Source organism: Leopardus geoffroyi, chromosome C2 (genome assembly GCF_018350155.1).
Source record: "Leopardus geoffroyi isolate Oge1 chromosome C2, O.geoffroyi_Oge1_pat1.0, whole genome shotgun sequence".
NCBI classification, from domain to species: domain Eukaryota; kingdom Metazoa; phylum Chordata; class Mammalia; order Carnivora; family Felidae; genus Leopardus; species Leopardus geoffroyi.
The window spans coordinates 9811437-9829872 of NC_059333.1; positions in this window are offsets into that span (position 1 = coordinate 9811437).

Sequence of the window (18436 nt, forward strand, 5' to 3'; positions counted from 1 at the left end):
CTCTGAGCTGTCAGCACAGAGCCCGACGTGGGGCTTGAACTCATGCATCATGAGATCATGACCTGAGCCGAAGTCTGATGCTTAGCTGACTGAGCCACCCAGGTGCCCCTGCCTTTCTCTCATAAGGACACCTGTCATCGGAATTAGGCAGGATCACACTAAATCCAGGATGATGTCATCTTGAGATCCTGAGCTTGATTATATCTTTAAGACCTTTTTTCCAAATCAGATCACATTCACAGGTTCTGGAGGTTAGGACTTAGACATATCTTTTGGGGTCCCTTAAGTGTAGCCCTATTCAACCCCCTATACCTTATAAATAGCCCTTGTGAGTTATATTTATTTTTTAAACTTTTTAAATGTTTATTTATTTTGAGAGAGAGAGAGAGAGTGAGCAGAAGGGCAGAGAGAGAGGGAGACCCAGAATCTGAAACAGGCTCCAGGCTCTGAGCCATCAGCACAGAGCCCAACGCGGGGCTTGAACTCATGAACCGCGAGATCATGACCTGAGCCCGATGTCAGATGCTTAACTGACTGAGTCACCCAGACGCCCTGCCCTTGTGACTTTTAAAGACCATACTGGTTGCATCCAGGTTGCCTACTATGTGATGGGGAGACAGGAAAATCTCCAAGACTTGGGGTTCGTCGCTGTAACTCCCCGGCAAGAACGAGAGCACTTCCGTGGGGCGAAGCTTCAGAACGACTTCAGGGCGAGGGACTAGCATTGTGAACGCAGGGGCTCCTGAGAATCGAGGCTTGGCGGTGTTTGCCCCGGAGGCCAGCTGCTTCAAGCAAGGCCGCTCACGGAGCTCAAAGTTGTACTGTCGGCAATGTCACCCTGCAGTCCAAAAGACAAAGATGAATGGAGTAAAAATGTAGTACTCTTGATTTATCAAATGATTCCACCTAATGAATCCATCACATTCAATAGAAACCACATTAGCAATTCCTGTTATTGGTCTTACCCTCCCGAAAGCCCCTGAGGTCCACCCCAGTGCCCACATGATCCGCTCAGGGGAAAAAGAATGCAAAGTTTAAATAGATTTTTCTGTAAATGTAAACTGCTTGGACGAAACAATGCAAAGCCCGGCGCGGGGGTGGCCAAGATACCTGGCTTCCTTTTGCTATTATGGAGCTAGCTGGGTGATTATCACGCAACCCTGTAGAAAAGCTGAGACCTTTCCATCAGTTCATTGGAGCAACGATACGGTGTTCTGGAAAAGTTTGATTCAGTTTCTCATGGTTGTAATAGCTGTGGCATGTTCTTGGGGGTTTCTGTAACTGTGTTTGTCAGTTTCTGGAGCCGCGTTTTTGTTTCCTTGCTTTAAACAGCTGACTGGATCCCAGCTTTCAGTTATTGTGGTGCTTAAGTTGCTTAGCTCAGTTCAGCAAACATCCTTAAGCATGCACCGTATACCTGGCTCCATGCCACGGCCAGTTGTTCGGATGCTGAATAAAACTGTTTTAGATGTAAGGTGGGAAATGTGGGATCCTTTCCTTTGACTATCCTAATGCTTTAAAGTCGCCTGTATATTTGTAAGATTTATTTTTCAATGTGTGTTTTTGAATGGTAATGAAATGGAGGGACGGTAAGGTGGAGTCAATCCTCTGCAGTTTTAGCTCGGGATTCTCACTTTCTTCAGCTTTGAGTCAACGATGAATAAATGCCTTAAGCCCTCCTCTCTCTGTGTCTTTTGAAAGAAGCACAAGATGTTAACACGATGATGCTGTTTCCAGAGAACAGCACCACTAATTGGGTCTTGGCTATTTTCTGTATAGACTGAAGCTTGATTTGGGTGTCAGCAAGTTGAAACTCCAGCACATCTATCTTTCCTGTAAATTCGGCTGTTCCCTACCCCCATCCCCCATCGATTGCAGTCAATATTCTCTGCTTTTCATCAAGATTCTCCTGTAAGAAAGGGAAACGTGGAAGCAGTGTCTTTGCATTTCCTTTAACTTCTAGAATCAGTGCTGCCCAGTCGAAATATGAAGCAATGTAATTTAAAATTGTCTAATGAAAAGAGACAGATGAAATTCGTTTTAATGGTCTATTTACTTAACACAATATCCAGAATATTATAATGTCAACATGCAATCGATATAAAAATTACTGAGATATTTTATGCCTTTTTTCATACTGAGGTTTCCAAATCTGGGGTGTTCTTTGCATGTGTGGCACAAATTGATTTGGACCAGCCGCATGTCAGGTGCTCAATATCCACGTGTTTAGCGGTTATCATACTGGAAATTGTACTTACAGGGGAATTTATAAGAAGGATATATCAATCTTTTTAAAGAAGCACTGAGGAGTTAAAATGGATTACTTTGTGTGAAGTTTAGGACTATGTTTCCCGAGAAGAAAAATTTATGAGAGTTTTTACTGTAAAAATATCTTTAAGGTTGAGGGTAAGCGTGTGATGTGTGTAAACGCACTTGTATACACAGAGCCTCATATTTTAATGCTTTATCAATAAAGAACATGAATTGATAACTGGCTTCAGAATGTACTGATTGCAACTCCAGCCGGAAGCCAATTAAAGGCTAGCAGGGCATGTGTTATAGGCACTGGTATCCAATAAGAATTGTTGCATAATGATTAGACAAAAAGGGTCAGACACACACTGGGAGTTTTGCATGGCTATGCTCATATGTGGCCCATACACTGTCATGTTGTTGTGAGGGGAAAAAATCGAGAACTTCCAGTTTGGAGAAGAGAAAGAAAACAAAACTCTGCTTGCTGAGGCCACCAATTCGTCATCTAATCATGGTTAGTATCTAGTAGCTTTATATTAATTTGGATGGAGTATTAATTTGAATGGTATCACCATCACCAACCCTCGCCTTGTGATATGATGTTAAAGTGCTAAATTCTTTATAATTCTATTTTTTTCTTTATAATTTTAAATGGAAAAGATAAAGGGTGGGAACAACAAATGAAGACTTAGGTACCGATGAGTTTCCTAGGGAATCACTCGCCCGTGTAAGACATACAAGCACTCGTGTGTCCACCCTCCACACACACATCCCACCCACCCAACCCTCCCCGATTCCTTCTCTCACCTGTAAAACAGACTGGACCACCTCAATTGAACTCAGCTACTAGTATAAAATGACTTGCTAGCAAATGTGCTTGAACCAACTCAGGAGGCAAGTCCATGCCACCAATCCCCACCCCTACCACATTCTCAAGGGCAGGTGACATTGGTGCCAGGTGAGATTGGTCAGAATGTCTAGTCCCAGAACATTATAGCTGAAAGTGATCTTAGAGGTCCTCCAGTCCATTCTTCTTATCTATTAGGAAACTGAGGCACCAAGAAGAATGCCCATGGCTGTGTAGCCAATTAGTGGCAGAGCTGGGACCAGAACTCAGAGCCCCTGATTCCTATTCAGTACTTTTCACACTGAGAATTATCGGAAGGGAAATTTATATAAATGAGGCAGTTTATCAGTCAGAGTCCCTTCATTCCTAAATTCCAGTCTAGGTATTGCAGACAGAGGGAATTTAATAAAGGGAATTAGATACACACATTATATAACAGCTAAGAAGCCACGAGAAAGCCAATAGGCAATCAGTGATCAGTTCTAAGAATATCCCACTGCTATCCCTTGGGCTGGAAGGACATTGGGAGGATATGATATCAAACTGGGGCCCCTAGGAGGGACTGCCTGACTGCAGCTGAGAACCCAACATGGAGGGCTATCAGGTAGAACACTCAGGGACTGTTGGAAGCCTTGTTACAGGAAGAGTAAGAGAGACTCTCAAGTCTTACCACTGGCTCCTATTTGACAAGCCTGGTAGAAGCCGGTTGGCAAGGAGCCTGGGAAATGCGGATTGCTGTGGCATAGAGCAGAACAAGTCTAGGTTGGGAGGGCATGTCAGAACAGATAGACACCTGCCGCCACAGATGGATAGCCTTAAAAAAGCTGTATGGCTTTACAACAGCTTTATCATCTACTTATGTTTTAAAGCTAATCTTAGAAATGATTTGTGTACCAAGTTCACAATAACTAAGGTGGAGTGGAGATGCCAGTTGAGAAGCAAACCTTGGCCGTGAATGTTCACAATGAAGAGCTGGCTATACCCAGCATCCCTTTGGCCTTACTTTGATCCATCCTCATTCGTTTGTCTCAAGGTGTTGGACTTCCCAGTTTCTCGTCTGAATCTATAGTCTTGTTCTTCTTGGACAGTGCACAATTTCTGCTCATGGCTTCCTGGAGATTTTTTCTACTTGTTTCATAATTCGGAGCTTCTGAAGGTGGTACCTCAGGTACAGGATGAAACCAGAATTCATGACTGAAGGGGCACTCTTACATAGGAAGGTTTTTGTTTGTTTGTTTGTTTGTTTTGGTTTCATCAGTACAAAACATTTTTTTAAGTCCATCCATTTATTTTGAGGGAGAGAGAGAGTAAAAATGGAGGAAAGGCAGAGAGAGTGAGAGGGAGAGAGAGAGAGAGAAAGAGAGAAAGAAAGAGAATATGAATGAATGAATGAATCAATCAATCAATCAATCCCAAACAGGCTCCATGCTCCACACTGAGTCCCACACAGCACTCGATCTCACAATGGAGAGATCATGACCTGAGCCGAAATCAAGAGTTGGTGGCCCAACTGACTGAGCCACCCAGGAACCCTAGCAGTACAATACATTTTTAATTATTTTTTTAGCGTTGAATGGTGCATAGCAGGAAAGAGTTAATGTGCCTAATCCCCCAGAGGAGAAGTAGCTGAAGCACTGAAACATTAGCCATCTTTGAGGAGTTTCTATGTTCCAAGAGCTCTCTTAAATGCTTTGCATCTATTAACTCAGGTAAGCCTCACACTCACCACACCATGTGTTAGAAACAACTGGTTCCCCCCAGTTTTCAGGTGAGGACACCAAGGACCAGAAACATAACTTGGCCAAGTTGGAAGGTTGATAAGTGGCGGGGCTGTGTTTGGACCCCACGCAGTTTTGCTGAAGTTTGGCATTTGTCAACCGCTCATTTGTGTCTCGCTCCTGTCCGTGTAGGCTTGCTGCAGGTCCTCCCCAGGCTCCTCCCCAGGCTCCTCCCCCTGGGGCATGGGGCTCTGATACCCAGAGGGCCATTGGGTTGGCGGGGAAGCTGCCGATGCTGTCATGAGGTGGCGAGTGCCCCATTATCGCAAGGCACTTAGTTGCTAATTGCCATTTAATCACAAGATGAATATAGTTCTTTCTTTTCTCTCCCTACCGAGTGCCAGTGAGATGGTAATTACTACTGAACCAAGTGCTGAAGGTGTGGCTTTGCACAGAGCTGGCGCTAAATGCCACATCCTTTGAGCCACCACATTCCTGGCAGCACTTGTTTCCCCACGTGGTTAATTAAACACATCACTTTGATAACAGACGCTCCTTCCAAGCTTCCCATTTCCCTTACATGAGGACTTCCTCCCGCCCCACCTAGGGAGATTTGATTTAAAAAGAAAAAAAAAAAAGTTTGGATTTTATATTTGGTAAATTAACTCACATTTTTGTAGAGGTGACATTGTGTTTCGGTCAACAACTGAAACAGAAAACTTTGCATGTGGATAGTTCTAAATTGACAATGAGTTAACTGAGAATTTGTTTCTCCACAGTTCCCTGTTTCCAGCTATTGCGTATGGAGGTGAAGAAGCTGCTTTTTGTTTTCTGTGGAAAGTCTGAAGGATGTAAAAACAGCATTATATGGACTTTCTCTAAGCATGGAAATACCATCTATTGGCTTAGGCTTTTCTGAGGATGTTTCCTCCAGGTGCCTTGTAAATGAGTCAGGCTTGATCTACTTTGTACAGAGCGGGAATTAAGTGAGCAGGTTAAGTGACTTGTCTAAAGTAACTCCACTAATGCCGGGCTTGTTCTCTGGCTCCTGGTCAAATGTCATAGCTGATACCTGAGGTTAGTAAGCCTTTGACCTTGTTAAGACCTCATCAGTTTGGTCCAGGTTTGGAAGAGTCTACAGGTCCAAAATAGGTCATCTGAGTAGCAGAGAAGCCAAATGTTTGAGATCGAGAAGTCTGCAACACAAATGTGATCCCCTGATGGACTTTGCAGGGGCCTGGTAGGTGATGGAGGTGTGTCAAAGTCCCTGGTTAGGTGGTGGTTAAGTCTTAATTGGTTTTTGAGGTCTCAGTTTATGGTGTTGTGTTGGAACCCCCTGTGGATCGTTATCTAGGCACCCTAACAGAAACCCTCCAAATCTCAGTGTCTTTACCCAATAAAGCAGTGGTTCTCAAACTTTAGAGCCTTCAGATACCCTTATGAAGACACAAACTGCTGAGCTACTTGTCTAGGGTTTCTGATTAAGTCTTGACTGGGGCCCGAGAATTTGCATTTTTAACAAGTTTCTGCAGGGGTGGGGGGGTGGGTGGTGCTAATGCTGCTTGTCTGAGGATCACACTGTGGGAACCAGTGCATTACAGGCTTATTTCTTCCTACCGTCACAGTGCAATGTGGGTGTTTCTGGCTGGGTGCCTTTCTGAGAATGATCTCCTCCACATGGTAAGTCAGGGACTTAGGCTACTTCCCTAGAAGCTCTGCCATTCTCAAAGGCCATTGACTCCTGCTCTGCAGGCAGCCAGTGGGTCACGGAAGAGAGAGAGAGCACAAAAGATTGTGCTAGAAGGTTCTAGGGCCATCAGTCATATAGATCTACCTAATTGTAAAAGGAAGCTGGGAACAGGGTCCAGTTGAGTCTTCAAGAAGAAAAGGAAACTGAATTTAATGAAAATACAGCTTTTTTTTTTTTTTGCTACACCTAAGTTATGGAAGTCCTCCTCTTTACTTTCACCTGCACCGACGCCACTGAAATTATTTACCACTCATTGATTTTGAGAGTTTAATGACGTTCTTTGACCCGCCTGGGCATGTTCTTGAGAACTGGCAAGCAGAGATGGTGAAGCACATTGTCATGCGTGTTCCTTGCACGGATGAAGACACTTTGATAACAGATCACAAAGGCAAATGGTTTGTCTGCCCTGGAGGCCAGGCCAGATCTGGAATAGGGGTCTCCATCTGTGCCAAGTTTCAATGTATTGTCTCTCAGCTTCACATCCACCCTTCTCTGCTCTGATTTGTGATGCTGGAACTGGACCCTGTAGTGTTCCTTTTTGGCCCACTGGCTGGATGTTAGCTTCATCACTAGAGGGTTCTAGAGTGCAGTGCAAGGTGAAGAAACTTTGCTTCTGAGCTCTGGGCCTCCGTTATTATTGTTCCCTGTGGTAGTCCAGTGGCCCATGGGGCTGAGCCCAGCTGTGCCCTCAGGCCATGCTCTCCCCACTGGCGGCCAATTCCCAGAAGCTTTTCCCACCATGCCTCCTGCAAGGACAGGCTGCTCCTCCAGACCACCTCTGGCCTTTGCCTTCCAGAAAGGTTTATATTTTTTAACTCCACCAGCATGTTGCAAGTTCCTGTGGTAGCTAAGCTCTCTGATGAGGTCTGAGTCTGGGGAGAGAGACTTCTCTCTTAGTCCTTGGTCCCTTTGTCTATTTTCTGTCAGCCTGGAGGCAATAGCCACTCTTCACACATGTGACTTCTTTACGGTCCACGTTTAGCCATTTTTCACAGTTAAGCACCTTTTATAGTTAACATTGCCTTATTTTCCTTGTTACAATAGCTAGAGTGATTTCTTTTGACCAGACCCTGGCAGATATGACCTCCTCCTGGTAATTTTTGCTATAGAAAAGCAAAGTTAAATGTATGTCCTCTCAAATCTCAAAGCAGGACAGCCAAACTATACCTACTCAAAGCTCCTTTCCATCGAGTGCCCTTCTTTATTCTTTGCTCTCAGGATGTTGATTTCTTGCCCTGAGAAAGGCTGGTGTTCTTATCAAAGATCCAACAGGAAAAGGGCGAGGGGGTCTTCAAGTCTCAGACTTCTAGACTCTCTAGTCTTGAACCTCAACAAGCAGGGGCTCCCGTGGGTAAGGCCCTGGGTAGGATTCCCAGGTTAGCAGGGGGCATGGGAAAGAAAGAGGAAGCACATGTGTCATCAGTAACCAGAAACCAGTCTTGCTGCCTCAGTCTCTGTCCAGGGGTGAAACCAGAAAGTGAACTGTGTGTAACCACCGGGTCTTTCGCCCTGGCTTGGTTTTGCTGCCACAGCAGTAGGGAATCAATACAACCTAAAAAAAATACAATCCCAAGAGAAAGTTGAATAAACAACACAGGATCTAATTTTAGGCCACAGAAAATAAAAGGTCAGCATAGGAAAAGGATAATAATAATAATAATAATAATAATAATTCCAGTCAGCATTAGCTACATATTATTTCTTTTTCTCCATAAAGCATGGATCCATGCCAACAAAAGGTTGAGGCCAACTCTGCTTCCTTCCTTGCAAGCTAACCTTGGTTTCCCAGACAGGCCACAGTGAAGGCTTCCCATCCGAGGCAGGCTCAGTTTTGGACAAAGCAAACAAATTCCTGTGAGTTAAGGGCCCTGAGAAAGCGCTTTAATAGGAAACCTCTACCTCATTGCTACTACGGCTTAAATTTCATCATGAGAGACTCATGGACGACCATCTACAGACTCCCCCACCCTTTAAAAAATTGTGCTCAAATTCATATATCATAAAATTAACCATTTTGAAGCGAAGAATTTAGTAGCATTAAGTACATGTACAACACTGTATAACTACCAACTCTATCTAGTTCCAAAACATTTTCATCACCCCAAAAGGAAACCTTGTACCCATTAAACAGTCATTCCTTATTCTCCCTCCCTCCAACCCCTGGAAACCACCAGTCTACTTTCTGTGTCCATGGATTAGCCTATTCTGGGCATTTCATATACATGGAATCATAATGTATTCAAGGTTCGTCAAGCTTCTTTTTTATGGTTGACCCAAATGATCGTCAGTGGGTAGATGGATGGATAAATAGACCATGGGGTACACGTATCAAATTATTTTCTACAAATTTAGTTGAGAGAGAGAGAGAGTAGGGGAGGGGAGCAGAGGAAGAAAGAGAGGATCTCAAATAGGCTTCACACTCAGCACGGAGCCCAACGCGGGGCTTGATCCCACGCCCCTGAGATCATGACCTGAGCTGAATTCAAGAGTTGGCTGCTCAACTGACCATGCCACTCAGGCGCCCCTCCCTTTTATAAGGGAGTTTTAAATTATCTCCTCAAATAGAGGAGATAACACGCAGGACCACTGCCACCAACCAATATCCTACTTTGAATGTGCTTATCTGACACAATTACTTTGGACTAAAAAGACCAGGGAAAATTGCAGGGTAGAGGAGACTCTCAAATTACAGAGAGATGGCGGAGAGATGGAGGGGTGTAGTAAACCAACTATAATTTCGTGGAGGTCTGACTCTGGTTTCAGTTCTAGGGAATGATTGCTGTGGCTTCTCTCTGACTAAATGCGACACAGCATGGCTGAGTGTAGGATCCACGCATGCACACCCATATTCTCAAAGGTCAGTGATAAAAGAGGATCTGGGTGAGAGAAGATCTGCCTTCTCTTTATCCAGCACATTTGTGGACCAAGTCTTCAATGGATGAGGACCTCAGCTGCAGAGCGCATAACCTCATCAGCCCCCAGTGGGTACAAGCGGTGCCACGGATGGAAGCTGCTCCCATGTGACTGCCTGGTGATCACACTTGCCACAGGGACGTGGTCTATATATACCGACTTGAGTTGAGTTTCCACTCCTAAGGTGGGACAATAAAATACCTTTGGAAGGAAACAGTCCAAGAGTCAAGGAGACAGATTTCCCTTTTCATCTTCATTGGGAGTTAATTTGCTGGCAATTACAGTGTCTTTAGCATACACTTAGAGTCTCATTCTTTTACACTCCAGGAAGAAGAATGACTCTTTATGACTTTTTTATTTTAATTATTGATGCTTAAAACCATGAGCCATTCATTTCCTGCTTTCTCGACATTGGTAATTGACTAATTCAAGGCAGGTGTGGGTTTTGAGAAAGCTGTTTAGTTGGCATGAGGAATGATCACCGCAGGGACCATGCTGTTAATTTCGCCCACAGATAATTATCAGTCATGTAACGTTGTAGTCTCCATATTGGAGCACACAGGTGGCTCCCTGTGTGCAGCTGTTTTCTCTAGATGCCAATGCCAGGGCTGGGGTTTGGGTTATCTCTATAGGTGTACATATAGGGTATTTCTAAAGTAAGTGCTGAGGTACACATAGATCTTTCACTCTACCTAATGTTTCCTCTGTACTTCCTGTCAACATCCAGCTAGTAGTAAAATCTTTTTTTATTTTTTAAGTGTTTTTTTTATTACTTACTTTTTTTTGAGAGAGAGAGAGAGAGAGAGACAGACAGACAGACAGAATCTGAAGCAAGCTCCAGGCTCTGAGCCATCAGCCCAGAGCCTGACGCGGGGCTCGAACTCACGGACCGCGAGATCGTGACCTGGCTGAAGTCAGACGCTCAACCGACTGCGCCACCCAGGCGCCCCAGAAAGTGACATATTTGATCCAAAATGTGATCATTCCCAATTTACGCTTCTATGACTTTTCTGGCTGCACATCTTACCGTACTTAAATTACCCTTGCTCACTCTCCCTTTGTAGCTGTTTCTATTTGGTCTTTTTAAAAATAAATCACTTCCAAGCAGAATCTTGTATAAGATTTTACCACTAGCAGGGGCATCTGGGCGGCTCAATCAGTTAAGTGTGTGACATCAGCTCAGGTCATGATCTCACAGTTGGTGAGTTTGAGCCCCACATCGGGCTCTGTGCTGACAGCTCGGAGCCTGGAGCTTGCATCCTGTTTCCGATTCTGTGTCTCCCTCTCTCTCTGCCCCTCCCCCGTTCATGCTCTGTCTCTCTCTGTCCCAAAAATAAATAAACGTTGAAAAAAAAATTAAAAAAAAAATGTCACTTTCTTAGAGTATGGCATGAGTTCAGCCAACATTTCAAGAGAGTGTAACATGTTTGAGAAGGTGTGCCACACTCCCCAGACATTTGAAGAATGTGGTCCCAGACCTGAAGAAATACACAAATTTATCAGGGGACAATGAGTCTTATACATCAAATCACGGTAGAAACAGGATGGGTGTTATAATTGAAGAGAGAAAAAATAAAAGAGGGCATCTAGAAGAGGAAACTTCATTTTTGGGAGAAGGTGGGAGATAATAAGCATACAAGGAAGTGACATTTAGCTCAAGCTGGAAGGGTGAGGGGGATTCATTAGGTGGAGAAGGGAATTCTAGGCATGTCTGAATGAAAACACACCAGCTGGCTTTCAGATTGGTAGTGAGAGCCATTTAGAAGGCAGTTGGGAGACTGATGATAAGGTACGAGGGAGGGAGCATTGAGTGGGGCGATTCAGGCAGACATTTAGGAGGTAAGTGAGGACTTATCCATGGGGAACTGATGGATGCAGGAGCTTAGGGAGAAAGAAAGGAGACATGGATGATGACAGTGTTTCCAGCTTAGGTGGACAGGTGGACACTAACACCCTTAATGGAGGGAGAGAAGGTTTGGAGAGGATAACAATGAATTCAACGCTGGCCGCGGTGAGTTGGAGCTGCCCCAGAGATAGGTTGGGAGAAGTGGCTGGCTGGCATTGAGCTTGTTCCCTCCTGGTCGAGATAGAAGGCAACTCTGATGATCTGTAGGTATTAACACATCTAATTCTAATTGTAAGCAATTAACATATTTGGGAATGGCATTAGAACTTCTGGCACGTGTGCCAGAAATCCTCACGAGTGCATTCTTCATCATGGTTTTTGTTTTCTTTGGTTCAAAGAAATGAAGTTTGCTCATGAATGCCTTAGAACTTTCTCTGGTGATGTGTTTTGTTTCTATTTTCTTCGTCTCTGGAGAATGGGGCACCACGTTTTGGTTACAGACTACTACTACACATTGTGAATCTCTGGAATCGTGTTTATGTTTGTAAGACCAGTATAAAGTGTTATTTTAAAATCCAAAATGTATTAAAGGGAAACACCTAAAGAATTAGTCGTCAATAGAGTTCTCCTTTTTCTTTCGTTCTTTCTTTCTTTTTTTTTCCTAGCAAAAGACCAAGGAGCTAGTCACTAGCAAAAATGACTAGCAGCCTCATGACATCATTCAACGGTTGGCGTGGCAAGTAGGGGAGGGGATTGGTGTTTCCAACTGCACTTTGCCTTCATCTGCCTCTTCATGACGTGCGATGGCTCCCCAGGGATGGAAGGATAAATTCCAGAAGTCTCGGGCCGATTTTCAAGTCTCAGATTTGAACCCTTTTGACTTTTATGTCCCAGTCTTGTATAACTATCACTAATAAAAATTCCTGTTCAAGCCACTTGGGTCTTCTTGCCGTCACCCAAATATGACACAGGCATTTCCTCTCCTGTGCCTGCGCAGGCTCATCTGCGTCATCTGCAGAGCTTTCCCAGTACCCGGTGCTGATGACTTGGCATGTTATCTGATCGGTGATGTGAAGCCCATGGCTGTTTTCAATATGATTTGACATAATGCGCTCCGCTGTTTCCAGAAGGGTCTCTCTGGCAGCAGAGGGTGGGCCAGAAATACTGGTAGGCTTTTAGGAGGGCTTGCAAGGGGTTTGGTGAGCAGGGAGGAAGCAGTAACAGGTTGGATTCTAGGGGAAAGGAGTCAAATGAGACGTTTCCTAAACAATGTCAACCAATGGTCTTTGGTTGCTTTTTGGATTTCTCTTTTAGATGGTGGTGGAGATGTGGAGGCTTTTAATGGTACGTGGGAAACCAGGAAGAAGGACAGAGAGCAAGAATATAAATATCTGGTCCAGTTGGGGACAAATAAGTTCGTGGTGTCTGGAATATCCAGGTGTACTTGGTCAGTTGGGAACTGAGAATACCACTCTCAAGAGACGCCAGATGAAAGGGTATTAAATAAGCACAAAAAAGCACCACAAATATTTGCATGCTAATTGTGGCTTCTAAGGTCTTTGAGGGGGTTTGAAAACAGTTTGTTTTTCACATAGTTTCAGCATTATTCTTGCCATCTTCTTTGGAAGATTCTGTTTGTAGGGTCGACGAAGAAAATGCTTGCTTAGCAGTCTAACCCATATTAATCACAAATTCCAAATTCATGGCATCAGAATTACAAGAAGTTTCATATTATATAATTAGAAGAAGATTCCGGTCCTTGGTTCATTGACTCTGGATCCATATTACAGTCTTGTTATATTTGATAATGACATAGCAGACATTCTATCAGAACTTGGCTATCTGGAGAGAGATTCCAAAATGCTTTAATCTTGTCACAAATCAGAAGCAGCTGCTCCTTATAAAAAGGAGAGTTCAAGGCTGGATGATCCACAGAAAAGCAACTGTGACTTACAGTCTTAAATCGCAGATTCTGGGGGTTTTCAGTTGGCAGGTATTCATCAAACAGTCCTCTCCCCATACTGATTCTTGTCGCCTTTATTTCTTTAGACTTCCCCCAAACTGAACATTGCATTTGTGCAATGAACTTTATCTTAGGAACTTAGGCATTTTGTAGCTAAGATGTAGCGTCCTCTTGGGATTTTTACACACTGATGAAAACAGTTACATGGAAAATGTGACTTAAATACAACTTGCCTCCTCTGAGTGAATCACTGAAGACAGAACTGTGGTTATTGTCTCTCAGTCAAGGACTGTCAGCCTCATGCTGAGCCTACAAACCTTCCATAGGTTCTATGATAACATGAAACTGCTGTAGTAGAAACTCTAAAACTAACAAGGGTATTAGCTTCATTGATTTTCTGGAAATGGGAAAGGAAAAAAAAAAAAAAAAAAAAGGAGCGCTCAGCTAAGTCCAGGAAAGAGATTTAATACAACTGTCTTTTAATAATATTAAGTTTCCTAGAATCAATATTTTCTCCCCTCATATTATGCTATGGGTTGCTACACACCAGTTGCTATGTAGGAGAATGGGAATCAATAGAAGGCTTACCTTCTTTGGAGACTATTTCAAAGGCCTGCATAATGGAGCATAGATCAGGAAGAGTGAAATTGAATTTTAAGTACACTGACATTATGCTATCATCTTCAACCCGGGGAATATAGATTGTTCTGGGGCCCATGGGACCCATGAGGCACAGGGTGAGAGGTGCCAGTTACTGATCGGCCCACAGAACTCCGGCTTCCTAGAGACTGTTTAACAAATGCTAAATACGGGCCTCTAGGCCACACCTAAAAGTACCTTCAAACACTTCAAGGAGAGCAGGGATGATGGTGTTCTTTACACAGTTTGGCACAGTGGGTTGTAAAATCAGCCAGACCCAGTGTGTGTTAACTCCGTGTCTGATGTTAAAAACCTTTCTACTCAGCTTCTTTTCACTTTATTTTGGAAAACTGAGTGACCGTTTCTTAGCCAGTAAAAATAACTCTTGATAGAATCACTGAACTTGTTTTTACAACAGTGCTAAAATGACCTTTTTTGTTAGTATCTGTGGAAAAAATTCCACAAAAATATTAAAATCTCAAATTTTGGGTCTCTGGGTGGCTCAGTGGGTTGAATGTCCTACTGTTGATTTCAGTTCAGGTTGTGATCCCAGGGTCGGGGGATTGAGCCCTGTTTTGGGCTCCACACTGAGTGTGGAGCCTGCTTGGGATTCATTCTCTCTCTCTCTCTCTCTCTCTCTCTCTCTCTCTCTCTCTTCCTCTCTCTCCCCACCTCACCTGTCTCTCTCAAATTAAAGAAAAACAAACAAACCTCAAATTTGTAGAGAGGGTAGAGCACCTTAGTTTTTGAGTTGATTCATAGTAATACTAATCTTTTATTTTAAGAGTTTGGCCTGAAAAAAATTTCTAGAGATTTACTGCGATGTTGACATTTGCAAGTCAGTATTTGTTCAAAAAAAATGGAATGAGGGGCACCTGGGTGGCTCAGTCGGTTAAGCGTCCGACTTCGGCTCAGGTCGTGATCTTGCGCTCCATGAGTTTGAGCCCCGCGTCGGGCTCTGGGCTGACAGCTCAGAGCCTGGAGCCTGCTTCCGATTCTGTGTCTCCCTCTCACTCTTACCCTCCCCCCATTCATGCTCTGTTTCTCTCTGTCTCAAAAATAAATAAACGTTAAAAAAAAATTTAAAAAAAAATTAAATGATTCAGCAACCTCACTTTAGAGAACTAAAAACTTACATTCACACAACCACCTATACATGAATATTTATAGCTTCTTTATTTAAAATTACCAAAATCTGGAAGTAAACCAGATGTCCTTCACCAAGAAAATAGTTAAAGAATCATGGTACATTCACACCATAGAATACTATTTAGCAATAAAAAAGAACAGGCCGTAACTTTGGTGATTCTCAAAGATGTTATGTTGAGTGAAAAAAAAGCGCCATTTTTTTTTTTTTCAACGTTTATTTATTTTTTGGGACAGAGAGAGACAGAGCATGAACGGGGGAGGGGCAGAGAGAGAGGGAGACACAGAATCGGAAACAGGCTCCAGGCTGTGAGCCATCAGCCCAGAGCCCGACGCGGGGCTCGAACTCACGGACCGCGAGATCGTGACCTGGCTGAAGTCGGACGCTTAACCGACTGCGCCACCCAGGCGCCCCAAAAAAAAAGCGCCATTTTTAAAGGCTGTATGCCGTATGATTCCACTTGCATGACCTTTTTTGGAAAGATCAGAATAGACCAGGGGAACAGATCCGTGGTGTGGGGGCTGGGCTGGGGAGTAGAATTTAAGCGTAATGGGGACTTTTTTAGGGTGATGGAACTGTTGAGTATTCTGATTGTGATGGTGTTAGGCAAATTTATGCATGTGTCAAAATTCATAGAACTGTACCCCAAAGGGGAAAAGGTTAAGGTTAATTTTTCTGTATAGTGAAAAAGAAATTTAAAAACTGCTCTTATCTTGACCTTCTTTTTTAAAAAAATTGGAAACAGCGGCATTAGTATTATCTTTCTGTAAAAACAGCTCTTAAATATGGATAAAATCCCACATATTGGTAACTATAAGTACATGTATGGTTAGGTTATGGAGGTCATCATGTAGTTGCCTAGGTAGGAAGTTGCTTATGTGTTATCTTACAGGTGACTTCAACAGAACCTGTACGGCTCTCGGTCATTACTGTGGCCTGGACCAGTCTGTGTTAGGCATAATCAGAGAGCACATTTACCTGCTTTATAATTCCTAGCACTTTCCTGTGTTCTCATTTTAGCACTGCGAAGTAAGTAGGACAGGACCCCTTACCGGAGTCTTGTGGGTACAGGACATTGAGGTGTGGGAAGCTCAGGGAGCTAGCTGGTCTCAGATCACCAACTGGAGAGTGGGATTGGCATCCAGAGCATTTGATTCCTGGCAAGTTCCAAATCTCGGGTTTGTTTTTAATTTAAAAACAATTTTTAATGAAATTGATTATTTTTTTATTTGCACCAGCCTACGTCTAGGTGATGTCCTACAAAGCTGGAAATCCCTGAGACCCCACTTAAGGGGATTTATATATGTAGCCAAAGAGCCTCTTGTCACAATAAATAAACAACAGCACAGCACTTGGTCACTCAACGATGGAATAGTACAGAGAATCCTATATCCTTCCTGGTTTTTAAACTTTTGGCTCAGCTAAGGACATTTGCTAAATTTCTTGAAACTGCATTATCTCATCCTAAAAAGAAAGGTAATATATTGAGGCTGTAGTTCTCTAACAGAATCCTGGGATGCCAATGAAACAGGTACAATGTGGAGAGAGAGTAGACCTCAGCTGTGGCCACATTTTAAAAAGACAGTCGTAGGGGCGCCTGGGTGGCGCAGTCGGTTAAGCGTCCGACTTCAGCCAGGTCACGATCTCGAGGTCCGTGAGTTCGAGCCCCGCGTCGGGCTCTGGGCTGATGGCTCAGAGCCTGGAGCCTGCTTCGGATTCTGTGTCTCCCTCTCTCTCTGCCCCTCCCCCGTTCATGCTCTGTCTCTCTCTGTCCCAAAAATAAATAAACATTGAAAAAAAAAAAAAAAAGACAGTCGTAGAAGACAAAGGGGGTATCTGCCTGGGCCACATGTGCTCAAAGCAGACAGAGAGGGCACTTTGGCGTCAGCCCAGAGAGGGGCAGCACCAGCCAGGAAATGACCCACTGTCCTGAGCAACAGACTTCTTTCCAGGATAAAGTGACTGTGTTGAGCACTTAATTTTAGCTGGAGTCCCAGAAGGCTGAAAGTTGGGCCTTTCTTTGTATCTTTTCCATCCCCACAACTCTAGAACTCTGTGCTTCTTTTTTTTTTTTTATGTTTTATTTATTTTTGGGAGACAGAGAGAGACAGAGCATAAGCAGGAAAGAGGGGCAGAGAGAGAGGGAGACACAGAATCTCAAGCAGCCTCCAGGCTCTGAGTTGTCAGCACAGAGCCTGACGAGGGCCTCAAACCCACGGACCGTGAGATCATGACCTGAGCTGAAGTCAGATGCTTAACCAACTGAGCCACCCAGGTGTCCCCAGAGCTCTGTGCTTCTGACCTGTGACTCGTGTCAGGAATGTTCTAGAAGTTCTGCAGGAGGCCTGGGGAAAAGCCAGGGTCCTATTCGTGGTGCAGAGGAAGTCTGATTCCCTTCTGAAGAGCTGGTGGCAGACCCAAAAACAAGTGTAATCAGAGCAAAATGAAAAAAAAATAAAAAAAGAAAATGCAAACCTAAAGAAAGATCCTTTCTCTCTCCTTAAGACGGTTCACTGTATCCCCCATGGTGCTAATACTTAGAAAGGTTTGCAGAGTGTTTGGGCATCCAGAAATAAGTGAGTGGATGTGAGTGTAAATGAGGTACCGTGGTGCCAGGGGCAGGAGGCTTGTTTGGCCTCCTGGCGTTTCAAGACCTGGGTAAGCTGGTCAAGCTCATACATCAGCATGGCTGCCCAGTGTTGTTCTTGTGTGATGACAAAGTAATCTTTGGTGCAGTTCATGTCACCGGGGCAGGTAACTGACTCTTTGTCTAGGAGCACACAGCACGTTATCACTCATTTTTCCACGCCAACCTCTTCCAGGGTGTAGCTGTTAACATACTATAACCTGTAACCTCTTGCTGGTGTGCTGGCCAGCAAGCAAACAAACCCACCTGCATGAGACTGGGGCAAACCTGTGTGTGAGTGACAGGTGGACAATGCCCTAGTCCGGGAGCAAAGAAGGAGATCAATGCATGTGCCTTGACCCTTTTTCCTCATAGGTTGGATGTCCTATAATTCCATCAGGGCCCCAGAGAGTTTACAGAGATGAAGTGACTGTCACCTTGGGGACCCTGCTTGTTCTCATCTCTGTCTGTCGTGTTTCTCCCTATCACTTTATTCCACCCCCCCCCCCACATTGTTTCTCCTTTTCCAGCTCTTTCTCTGGAAATCTGCTTTTTAAGTGAATCTCTTTCTTCCTCTGTAGTTGGCGATTGGCAATCCAAATCCAGGGTGGGCAGTAATCCCTCTCCCAAGAAGATTCCTTCAGAAGCTCATGGGGTAAAATATATATATCTGTGAAAGTAATTCCAGAGTCGTCGATAATATTTTCACGCTGATTAGCATTTTTGAAGGCTAG